The sequence below is a fragment of the Dipteris shenzhenensis genome, chromosome 9, assembly GCF_047967505.1.
Source record: "Dipteris shenzhenensis isolate YYH24624 ecotype China chromosome 9, Dip_SZ_1.0, whole genome shotgun sequence".
NCBI lineage: Eukaryota > Viridiplantae > Streptophyta > Polypodiopsida > Gleicheniales > Dipteridaceae > Dipteris > Dipteris shenzhenensis.
Window position 1 is genome coordinate 39288086 of NC_141604.1, and position 11207 is coordinate 39299292.

General features: G+C 41.9%; 1 pseudogene; it reads right to left on the reverse strand.

Annotated features, from left to right (window-relative positions):
- Positions 1-444: 444 nt before the first annotated feature.
- LOC147898618 (putative polyamine oxidase 5) lies at positions 445-1541 on the reverse strand (annotated as a pseudogene).
- Between the last annotated feature and the right edge of the window lie 9666 nt (positions 1542-11207).

Below are 11207 nucleotides of genomic sequence, written 5' to 3' on the forward strand. Positions count from 1 at the left end.
GAGCTTGCTCCCTTCTTGCACTCCAACAAGAGACAATGAATTTCTTGACCACCTCAAATGAGCATCCTCAGGTCATCCCTGGCCTGCCTGATGAAGTTGAAGTCAGAATTCTAGCAAGGGTTCCGAGGTATTCCTCTTTCCCTTTCTCTCTCTCTCTCTCATCGGTGAACGCATTGTGCAATACACTTGAATTCCTATGTGTGGAAGTTACAAAGGATATGAAATGAATTGGATCAAAATAAGAATAGGAGGTTAAGAGTAGATCAACTCATAACCATGAAGATAAAAGTGAAGGCAATCAAGGAACAAGTGTGTGAGAGTTACAAAGGAGCTAAAATGAGCTAGGACAACCATGTAGATAGGGTGAAGGCAATCAAAAAATGGGGAGTAGAGCAAGAATCGAATAGAGTAAGCAAATCAAAATCAGAGAGAGCTCAAAATTGCTCAAATGGGGAGGGGAGAGAGATGGTAATGGCGGAAGTGTTTGTGAGCTTCACCGGTGCCACTGAGGAAGACACCATGGGTGGTGGAGTAAAAGTGTCTGTCGGTATCTTCGCTACCAAACAACAATTGCAAAGGATGAGGAGGAGGAGAAGGCAATGCCTAATGAGATTTGAACCTCTTTACTTATTCTCCTTCTTCTTCTTTGAGTCTTTAACCTTGGAGCTCCATTGATTGCTTCCTTCTTCTTCAACCTTGGAGTTGCACAGATTGCTTCCTTCTTCTTCAACCTTGGAGCTGCACAGATTGCTTCCTTCTTCTTCAACCTTGGAGTTGCACAGATTGCTACTAGTCATCCTAGGCAAAGGCTCTGCTAATGCCTCCATGCCCCTTCTACTTGCCCTTGCCGCAATGTATGAGTATGATCCCTTGCAAAATGCATCCCTCCCCCACCCGCTCCTCAACACCCCCCTCATCATCCTCCTCAACCCACCCTCTCCTATTTCCTCATCGCTCTCCTCCAAATTGCCTTGCCCTCGATGCTACTGCTACTACTGTTGCTACTCCACTATCCTCTTGCCATGGCCTCCCCTCCTTCTGCTACCCCAAAACTCTCCAGTATCTCCACCACCCCATCCATCAACTCCTCGTCCTTAACCCTTCCAATTCCAATGCTTCCTCTCCTACAAACTAGCACAATAGCACATTTGACCCTCAGTATATCAGACACATTGAAAATGCCTTCCTCATCCACCCTAGTAGTGACCCATCCCTTGCCGAGCCACTGTGGAACATGAACCGCCCGGATGCGCATAGTCGTCTCTCCAGGGAAGGATGTACTCAGAGGAACAGTTTGTTCATCAGACCAAAACCCAAGCGGGAATAAATTTAAGCTTCCACAGGCAAGCAAGGCTCAAAGAGCTGACATGCCATGGCTTCTCCCTTACACACCCATCCTTTAATGCCCAAACCGAACTACAAACGAGGATATCCATCGATTGGTTTTGGAACAAAGTCCTTGCCTTTAGAACACCCAAAGACATAGTGAGGATCACATGGTCTTCCTCAATGATGGAACCATCTTTGTGGTGTAGCAGCATAGGCGTGGATGAACACGGATATGAGCAATTCCAAAACACCATTTGAACCTTCTTTTTGAACTAAATGGTTCCAGCAAGCAAGCAACTCCTTAATCATTTAGGATGCTCGAGTAGCCCTTGCTGATTGTCATATGAGGCCCTAGGTACTCTTCGTACTCTTTCTCGGAATCCAAGTCAAGATTAATGAGGCAATTTGATGCAATTGCTATCCGTTCCTTGTCTTCCAATATAGCGAATATGGATTCTTGCAAGGACCGCAAATGCCACACTTAGCCCTTGGCCGATGGTATCCGGTTCCCTGGCTTTTGTAGGATGCGTTCAATTTCTCAATTTCGAATAAAGCGGTTGGTTGAGCCAAGAAAGAGTTGAGCCTCTGCCTCAAGAATAAACCTATGCTTCCTTCTCTGATGTCTTTGTCTAAATTTACATGCTTCCCTTTGTCTTTCACCTCTGATATTGAACACATGCTTGATGAATTGAGGCTAAACCACAAGGCCGCCCTCTGCTTGGATGACGAGATTCTGTGCGAAGCCGTACTGGAGCTCCCATGGAGCTTCTCCTTGCAAGGTGCCAATCCTATCGGCAATCTCATACATGCGTCTTCCCTGGATTTTGTGGATCCAAGTTTCACCAAGCTCCACCTGATCGCCCCCAATTGAGGTGGTGCAAATTCTTCCATCGGTGCGGTTACTGGGCTTTGAGCAACGAGGTTCATATGGGGTGCATATTTTGCTTAAAGGCAAGGAACTGAAGAAATTGACAATCTCTTTGTTGTTTTCCCTCTATGTAGGACATGCAGCAAGGTAGCAAAACTAAGTGCCCTGAGGAGGTCAAATGATGCTCTGACAAAGTCCTTGTTTGTTGCGGCAAGTGTTTCATGATTGAAAAACAAAGCGAACACCTCCAACAACAAGATGGCAACAACAGATCACAAAACATTGATGCAGGCAAACATAACCATAGGGGCAAGGTAGATGGGCTATCATAAATTGTAGAGATCATCAAAGGAAAATTCTTCAACAGAAGCTAGTAAGAGCAAAAATTAAGAACTTGGAAGCAGACGTGTACAAATGTGTAGATGATAGTATCATGATGCTCCGCCTAATTAAGCCAGAGGAAACCTTGAACAAAGTCTTCGAGACCAACGCTCATGGAACCTTCTGTATAACAAGGAAACAGATGACCATTGATTCGATTCAATTGTTAGAAACATGCGAAGACAAAGACAATAATTAAAATAGAAACACCAAGTGAGGTATGGAGCATAGATCGAAATACACCACCATGGGCAACAAACTGTACAGGACACTTTTTAGCAAAATTATAAGTAGAGCGCTACCTAGAAGGCAGTGCTAACAAAAAGCCCGCCACAACTCCCCCACCCCCCCTTCCTGGTTAAACACAATATTACCCCTACAAAATTAATAGGGAAATTCATAATAGAATTAGTCTACTTTGCTCACGCAAGGCAAGGTAAGATCCCACCCCCTCCTCACATCGGCTTCTTGTTTCCTCTTTGTTGTCTCCTCTCCCCTTTGGTCCTCTTCGAAGCCTTGCCTCCTCAAGCTCTCATGTTCTCCTCCTGTCTTGCTCTTGATCTTCCTACCCCCCCTCCTCTTCTTGACTCTTTGAAAGTGCTCTCAATAGAAGCAAGAATGGAAGAGGGAGAGAGAGAGACAGAGAGCCACACACATTTTGGTGGGTGCAAAACACCCTAATCTTCTTTTTGATTCATTTAAATATGTGTTTGAGTATTGTACATAACTAGGGTAAAGGCATAGTGACCTTTAACCCCACAACCTCCCACTTAAAGGACAATGTGCCTTTAAGGAAAAACAACCAGCGAACATACTATCCAATGTCCATCAATACATGACAATACTCAAACCAGTGACTAGGTAGACTCTTCGTCAGCATATCTGCAGGGAAATCATCTATATGAACCTTGACAAGCTCTATGCGCTTGTCCTCAAGTACCTCCCTAATGAAATGGTACCTGACCTCAATGTGTTTGGTCTTCGCATGAAAGATCGGATTTTGTGCTAGCTGAATAGCACTCATGGAATCACTATGCAATGCCGGTACGCCTGTATGAATCCCCAAATCTCCCACTAGCCGATCAAGCCATATAGCCTCCTTGCAACCCTATGTGGCTGCAACATACTCTACCTTTGTGGTAGAAAAAGCAATGCACTTCTGTGTGCGGGACATCCATGACACTGCACCACCTATAAAGGTGAACACATAACCAGAAGTGCATCTCCTACTATCCACATGCCCTGCATAGTCTGAATTTGTGTACCCAAGTACACGCATGTCTCCTCTACCAATGCAGATGCACATCTCCTTAGTACCCTTCATGTATCTCATGATGCACTTAACTACGTCCCAATGCCTCTTTCCTAGATTAGCCATATACCGGCTAACAACTCCCACTGCAAATGCAATGTCTGGTCTAGTAGCTATCATAGCATACATAAGACTCCCAACCACTAATGCATAAGGAACCTTGGCCATCATGGCCCTCTCCTCATCTAATTTGGGACTATCTGTATGACTCAGTTTCACATATGGAGGCAATGGAGTACTCACTACCTTCCCCCCCTCCAGATTGAAATGTTGCAATACTTTTGTAACATACTCCTTTTGTGAAAGCCAAAGGAGTTTCCTACTCCGATCACGCGTGATGCGCATACCAAGAATATGACCTGCAAGTCCCAAATCCTTCATATCAAAGGCCTCATGCAACTTGGCCTTTAATGCATCTAGCTCATAAGTATTCTTGCTAGCCAATAGCATATCATCCACATATAGTGCCAGGATTATCAGGCTATTATCCTTAGCCCTTTTAGTGTAGAGGTAGTGATCAATTTCACTCGTTCTTAAACCCTTGGACCGAATGAAAGCATCAAACTTTTGATACCATTCTCTAGGTGCTTGCTTAAGACCATAGAGACTCTTCTTCAGCTTGCAAACTTTTGGCTGCACCATGTAAATTTCCTCATGCAGATCCCCATGCAAGAAAGTTGTCTTGACATCCATCTGCATAAGCTCCATATCTTCTGCTGCCACTAGTCCAAGCATGCATCTAAGTGTGGTCATCTTCACAACGAGAGAGAATATCTCATTAAAGTCCACACCCTTCTCTTGCTTGAATCCTTTAGCGACTAAACGAGCCTTGTACCTAGGCACATCATCTGCTGTGACCTCCATCTTGTAGACCCATTTACATGGCAATGCTTTGTTTTTTCATGTGGCAAAGAAACCAAGTCCCAAGTCTTATTTTTCATAAGTGAACTCATCTCTGATTGCATAGCATACTCCCACTTGCATGATCCTCGCACATCATAGCCTCTCTGTAGCAAGAAGGCTCCCTGCAATTAGTAAGCATCACATAGTCTACCCCTGGAACAAACCTATCAGGCGGTCTAAACACTCTAGATGATCTTCTCAAGGGCATTTCAGCTTATTGTCCCATCTGCATATCAGCCACATTTGGCTCATCATTTCCACCAATAGATGATCCATCATCTACCCTTGATTGTATACCTGTGGGAGTACTTGGTGGTACTATTTCTTGCACATTTGGTGCATGGACAGCTTGCTGTCTATCAACATATGCAGGTGGATTCACATCCTAGAAAGTGATTCTCCTCATTTTCACATCCCTCATGGTGCCTTATGCATCTTCTTCTCATTGAAGACTACATCATGGCTGCGTATGATCTTCTTTGCTTTTGGGTCCTAGAGATGATAGCCCATCTCACTTTCACCATAACCCAGAAAGATGCATTTCCTAGACTTAGGATCTAGCTTCTTTCGAAGCTCTTTTGGCACATGTGCATATGCCTCACACCCAAATATACGCAAATGAGAGTAAGAGGGCTTCTTGCCACTCCATGCCTCTTCAGGAATACCACCATCCAAACTCTTACTAGGTGATCTATTGATCACATGCATTGTAGTCTTCATTGCCTCAGCCCAAAAACCACAAGAAAGATTTGCATTAAAAAGCATGCATTGCAACCTTTCTTGAATGGTATGATTCATCTTTTCTGCAACTAGATTTTTCTCTAGAGTATGAGGGGATGTGAGCTCCCTCTTAATCCCACGTGTATCACAGAAATGCTGAAAGTCATGAGAGAGATACTCTCCACCATTGTCAATCTATAGGCATTTAAGCGTTCTACCTGACTGATTCTCAACCAAGGCCAACCATTTCTGAAATACCTGGAACACATCACTTCCTCTGAGCTATGGCATAAGCCCACACTTTCCTAGTTGCATCATCAATGAATGTCACATAGTATTCAGCCCCGCCTAATGACCGTGTAGGCATGGGACCACATACATTTGAATGCACCAAATCAAGCTTTTCAAACTCTTTCTTTCTTCTTCTTTTATGGGCTAATTTTGTCTATTTCCCATAGAGATAGTGCTCACAAAATCCAAAATCAGAGAAACTCAAATGTGGTACATAACCCAAACGGCATAAGAGTTTCATCCTATTTTGGCTCATATGGCCCAGCCGGCAATGCCATGAAGAAGTGCTTGGCTGCTTGATTATTGCAACAACATGATCAAACACCCCTGATACATGTAAGGGATACAAAGTCCCACACTTGGCACCCCTAGCCAAAAGCATAGAGCCCTTCTGAATTTTCCAACTCTGAAAGCCAAAAGTGATGCAAAAACCAGCATCATCTAGCTCACCCACTGAAATAAGATTCTTGGTCAACTTAGGCACATGTCTCACATGTTTCAAAACAAATGCAGACCCATTTGCAAAAGAAAACTTGATGTTACCTACTCCCACTATGTCACATGCATAGTCATTTCCAAGATGCAGACAACCTGTCTTTCCACTGTGATAAGTGGAGAACCATTCCCTATGGAGAGTAACATGGAATGAAGCACCATAATCCAAAATCCAATCCTGGGAATATGCATCATCTAAAGTGGTAAGCAACTCTGCAGATAAACTAGACATGAAGAGAATGTCATTGTCACTATCATGTGTGACTATATTCCCTCAATCTTCACTTTTCCTTTGTCCTCCCTTGGACTCTCTTCCTTTTGATTTGCACCCCAATTTGCATTCTTTTTCTTATCCTTTTGCTCTCTTCTTAGTTTGCAGCAATCCTTTTTAATATGGCCCTTCTTGCCACAGTGGTAACACTCAATGTTTCGTGCCCTGGATTTGCTACGAGACTTTCCTCTTTCTTGGGACTTCCCCCTAAACTGTGATCTGCCCCTTTGCACATTTAAGGCTGCATCCTACTTGTTGCCATCCATAGACTTCCGTCTAATCTCCTTGGCCAACAAGATACCCACATCATCAAATTTAAGTACTCCACCAGGTGTAGAGTTACTGACAGCTGTACATAAGGTATCCCATGAGGATGGCAATGAACATAAGAGAAATATTGCCTTAGTCTCCGCATTAAAATTCATCTTCTGAGCTTGAAGCTGCTGGCTGAAAATAATATTGAATTCATTCAAGTGAGAAGCAATGGAGACCCCTTCCTTCATCTACAGCTCAAACAACCTCTTCATGAGGTAAACTTTATAAGAGGCAGTTCCCTTCTCATAAGTGGCACAGAGTTTCTTCCACAAATCTTCCATAGTCTGCTCATTTACTACTGTGAAATAAACTGACTCTGCAAGATGAAGTCTAATAGTAGACTTTGCTAATGCATCCAACTCATTCCAATCATCCTCAGACATATTTGTAGGCTTAGCTTCAATCCCTACCAAGGGTTTAATCTGCTTCTTTTGAATAAGCACATCCCTTATCTGTTCTTTCCACAAAGAAAAGTTTGTCCCATCAAACTTTTTAAAGTTGAGAAACTCCTTTTCAGACATGGAAGAGGATGCCATGATGCAAATGAAATAAAATCCCAAATGCTGGTACTTGCAAGAGAGAATCACACCAAATACCAGGTGCACCCAAATGTGTATGCCACAATAGAGTGAAATATCACCAAAACTCAAAGCTCAAAGCATCAAAAGTATTAGCTGACTCATGTGCATGTACTATGCATCCATATGAGCAAATCTGGCCCAAAAGAAAATGCAATGGCAATCCAAAATGCCAATAAGTGCCAAATGGCTCAAGCATAAACACTATCCATGGGCATATACATCAATAATATCTCATCCAAGAGAGCATAACACTATCAGTGCATCACTTGCAATGTGTCAAAGCTGTCCCTTAGCATAAAATAGCATGCATGTGCAAAGGTCCATAAAAAATAGCATCCCACAAGGCAATCTAGGCCCATCAGCGCATCTAATAAGGATCGCAATGCATCCAAATGGCCTATAAATCATCCACTGCAATCCAATACACACCACTAATGAGTGCACATGGCTCAAACTGCAACCATAGTGATCTACATAAGGTATGCTCAAGAAATCATGGTCGCACGGCAATGACCGCTACTGAAAATAGAACCTGAGATGCCTCAAAACATGGGCAACATTGCATAATCAGACTTAGCAAGAAAATGTGCAAATATCTCTCTTCTGCTAGAACTCCAAAATCCCAACCGATGAGTGAGAAATGGGAGTCAACACTTATCCACTACCATGTGGCATAAATCTAAGGTTTCAAAACCTTAGAATGAAAAATGCATAACAGAGAGACGAAATCCAATACACAGAGATCTATAACTCTGAAAATACTCCACCAAATCATGCAAGAACTGACAGGTAGGGGTTTTTAAGCATCCGAAACACAATGGGATAGACGGGTTTAGAAACCGTGGTCTCAATCACTGGGTCCAACACATAGACTAAAAAACGTTTTTGAAAACTGAACTATTTGTAAACTCCACCAAAGTATGAATGATGAGCAACATAGAAGTTTTAGGACCTCTTGAGTCCACTGGAATTGATAGATCTGCAAATGGTTGCTCCAAACTTGAGTTCCAACACTCGGGCAGAAAAACGTAGGAACTGACACAGTGAGTCAGAAATCCAATGAAATGTTCCTAGATTCAAGAATGAAGGTGTTTCCAAGCTCCTGAAGTGAAGTGGACACCAAAAGCAAGCAATAGTTGCCTCTACAACTCAATACAGAGTCTCTGTTGTCGAACGAAACACGGAAAAGCTTAAAAAACGAATTTTTCTTTGAAAACACTTAACAGGCTCTCAAAACCACTTCGCAAAACCAAAGTGGCTTTTCCAAAGGTTCCTCCAAGGTCTCTGCAAACTCGGATGTAAGTAAAGTCACCCACAAAGCTTCCCACAGAGCTTCTTCTTCCTCGTATAGAGTTGTTGAGCTTCCAAGCATTCACACACGCTCAGCTAGCTCACCCAGGCTCTGATACCAGTTGAGAGTGCTCTCAACGGAAGCAAGAATAGAAGAGGGAGAGAGAGAAACAGAGAGCCACACACGTTTTGGTGGGTGCAGAATACCCTTATCTTCTTTTTGATTCATTTATATATGTGTTGGAGTATTGTACATAACCGAGGTAAAGGCACAGTGACCTTTAACTCCTCACTCTTTGCTCCCCCCCCCCTCTTTCACTCGTTCTTCCTCTCAGTTGTCCATTCTCTTCCCTTTAGGCTTGCATACTACTACTTTGCCCAATTGGCTCCCTACCTCTTTCACCATTTCCCCTACCTTAGTCTATGTTATTGTGATGGAGGCTTGGGAGAATGGCATAACAATGGTGGGGAACATCCTGAGGGTGTTGAATGTTTTCTTTACAGCATTGAGCAAGGATTATGGATCTTTAAGAAGGGGAAATGCTAGTGAAGTGTACTTTGGAAGGATAATCTAAAGGATTGACACATTTTGGAGTGGCTGGGGCTTTAGAGCATTACTGCTATTTTTTGGCATAAATGTGCCTTAGCAGATCCCACATTTGAGATTGGCAAGGAGGGGAAATCGAGCAAATGAAAATGTTGTGTGAGCAACTGTGCCAGCAAGGTTTTTGCAAGATGCTATAGGTAGGTCCTGGAATCCTTTGGATGCCAGTAGATTGGGCTCTCATTTGAATATTTGATTGTAGCTGGCAGCCACATGGTCAGTCACCAAATATTCATTCCGTCATCAGAAACAAAAGCAATACATGGCTTTGCATGCAATGTTGATGAGATGGTCAGGTCTGCATGATTTATGCCAATGCAAAACATCAAACTCTTGGGCAGTTCAATAATCATGCAGGGGTAGTGCACGACTAGATCAGGCACAAGTACCTTTCGAAATTGCACCGGAAAAATTTCATGGATTTATCAACAATGCAATGAGGCACTTCAACAAAAAGATTTGGGTTTTGTAATAATTAGAACTTCCTAGCCCAAGTACTCTTTTGTGTCCTATCTATCGACAAGTTACTATAGCACACCTTGTAGGCATCAATATAAATATAGAGATAATATGTCTATATAGTAGACCTCTTCTTGGAGCTTTACATGTATTTAGGTGTCTTGGATTGCATTCTTCTTGATGTAGTAATCCTATATGGGTAAAACATTGACATGTGCATTGTAGTATGTCTTTAACTAGGTGCAACCACTTTTTTATGAAGTTATGTTGTCACTCTCTCATTCATATGTATTTTGAGGCTTTACATACCTATAAGTGTTAACTAGAAAAGAAATAACTAGACTTAGCAAAGAGTTAATTGGAACCAACAAGGAAATGCCTGGGATTAAAATCCAAGCTTAACTCATCTAAAGCCTCCTCTTGGAGGACATCAAAAGAGTTCTTTGTCTTAATTATCATAATGGCAAACCACATGCAGGTTCTTTGCAAAGCGAGTTTGCATCTACAAACACCCAAAGCAAAACTCCATTAGAGGAAACTCAATTTGTTCTTGCAAATAACAAAGCACTTGACATAGATGAAATTAAAGGCTTGGAATCCTTTAAGTAAGAATTTGGATATAATCAAATAAAATGAGGGGCTTGTCAAATCTTTAAAGACAAAAGAAAATTTAATGAGCATTGAATATTGTGAATCTTTTTCACTAGAACAAAATGGACAACAAGGATCAACATTTGATAGAAATATGACAACAAATGTGGGAGAATGATGACAATGTTTTTTACCTTGAAGATATTGTGGTAGGAAGGGTAACAAGACCTTACTAGAGTTTGTACCATTTGACAAAATTCAAAAGGGTATTTTTTTTGCAATTTATGTATCTAATCTAGAATCAAAGTTGGATGACCAAGGTGGCCCAATTTGGGTAGCAAAGGTTGCTGATTAGCAAGGAAGACAAGGGAATTCCTATCATTACAAGGTATTGGTCACTTTTCAATGTAATTTTTGATGAATAATACAATTAATTATTTTTTTATCGGTATTTCCATTGGTATTTTCATCGAAATTTCCATTAAGACAAAAAAACACCAGCATTGGTATATCCATCGATGCCTGATGGAAATATCAACATTATGGATTTTTGAAAAAGAAAAAGCGGGACAGAATGGGGCTTGTCACAGCCCCATTTTTCCCTACTATATATATTTTATTTACAAAAATGAATACATGCCATCTCAACTACAAAATTGCCCAAAGCTCTCATCATGTATTATTACATACAGAAAGTTTGCCCTTCCAAAGAGGGTAGTACAAAAATTGAATGAGAGATACAAAATGAAAAAATGCCCGAAGTGTGGCTAAATCAAGGTGAACTGCTCCTCCTCCTC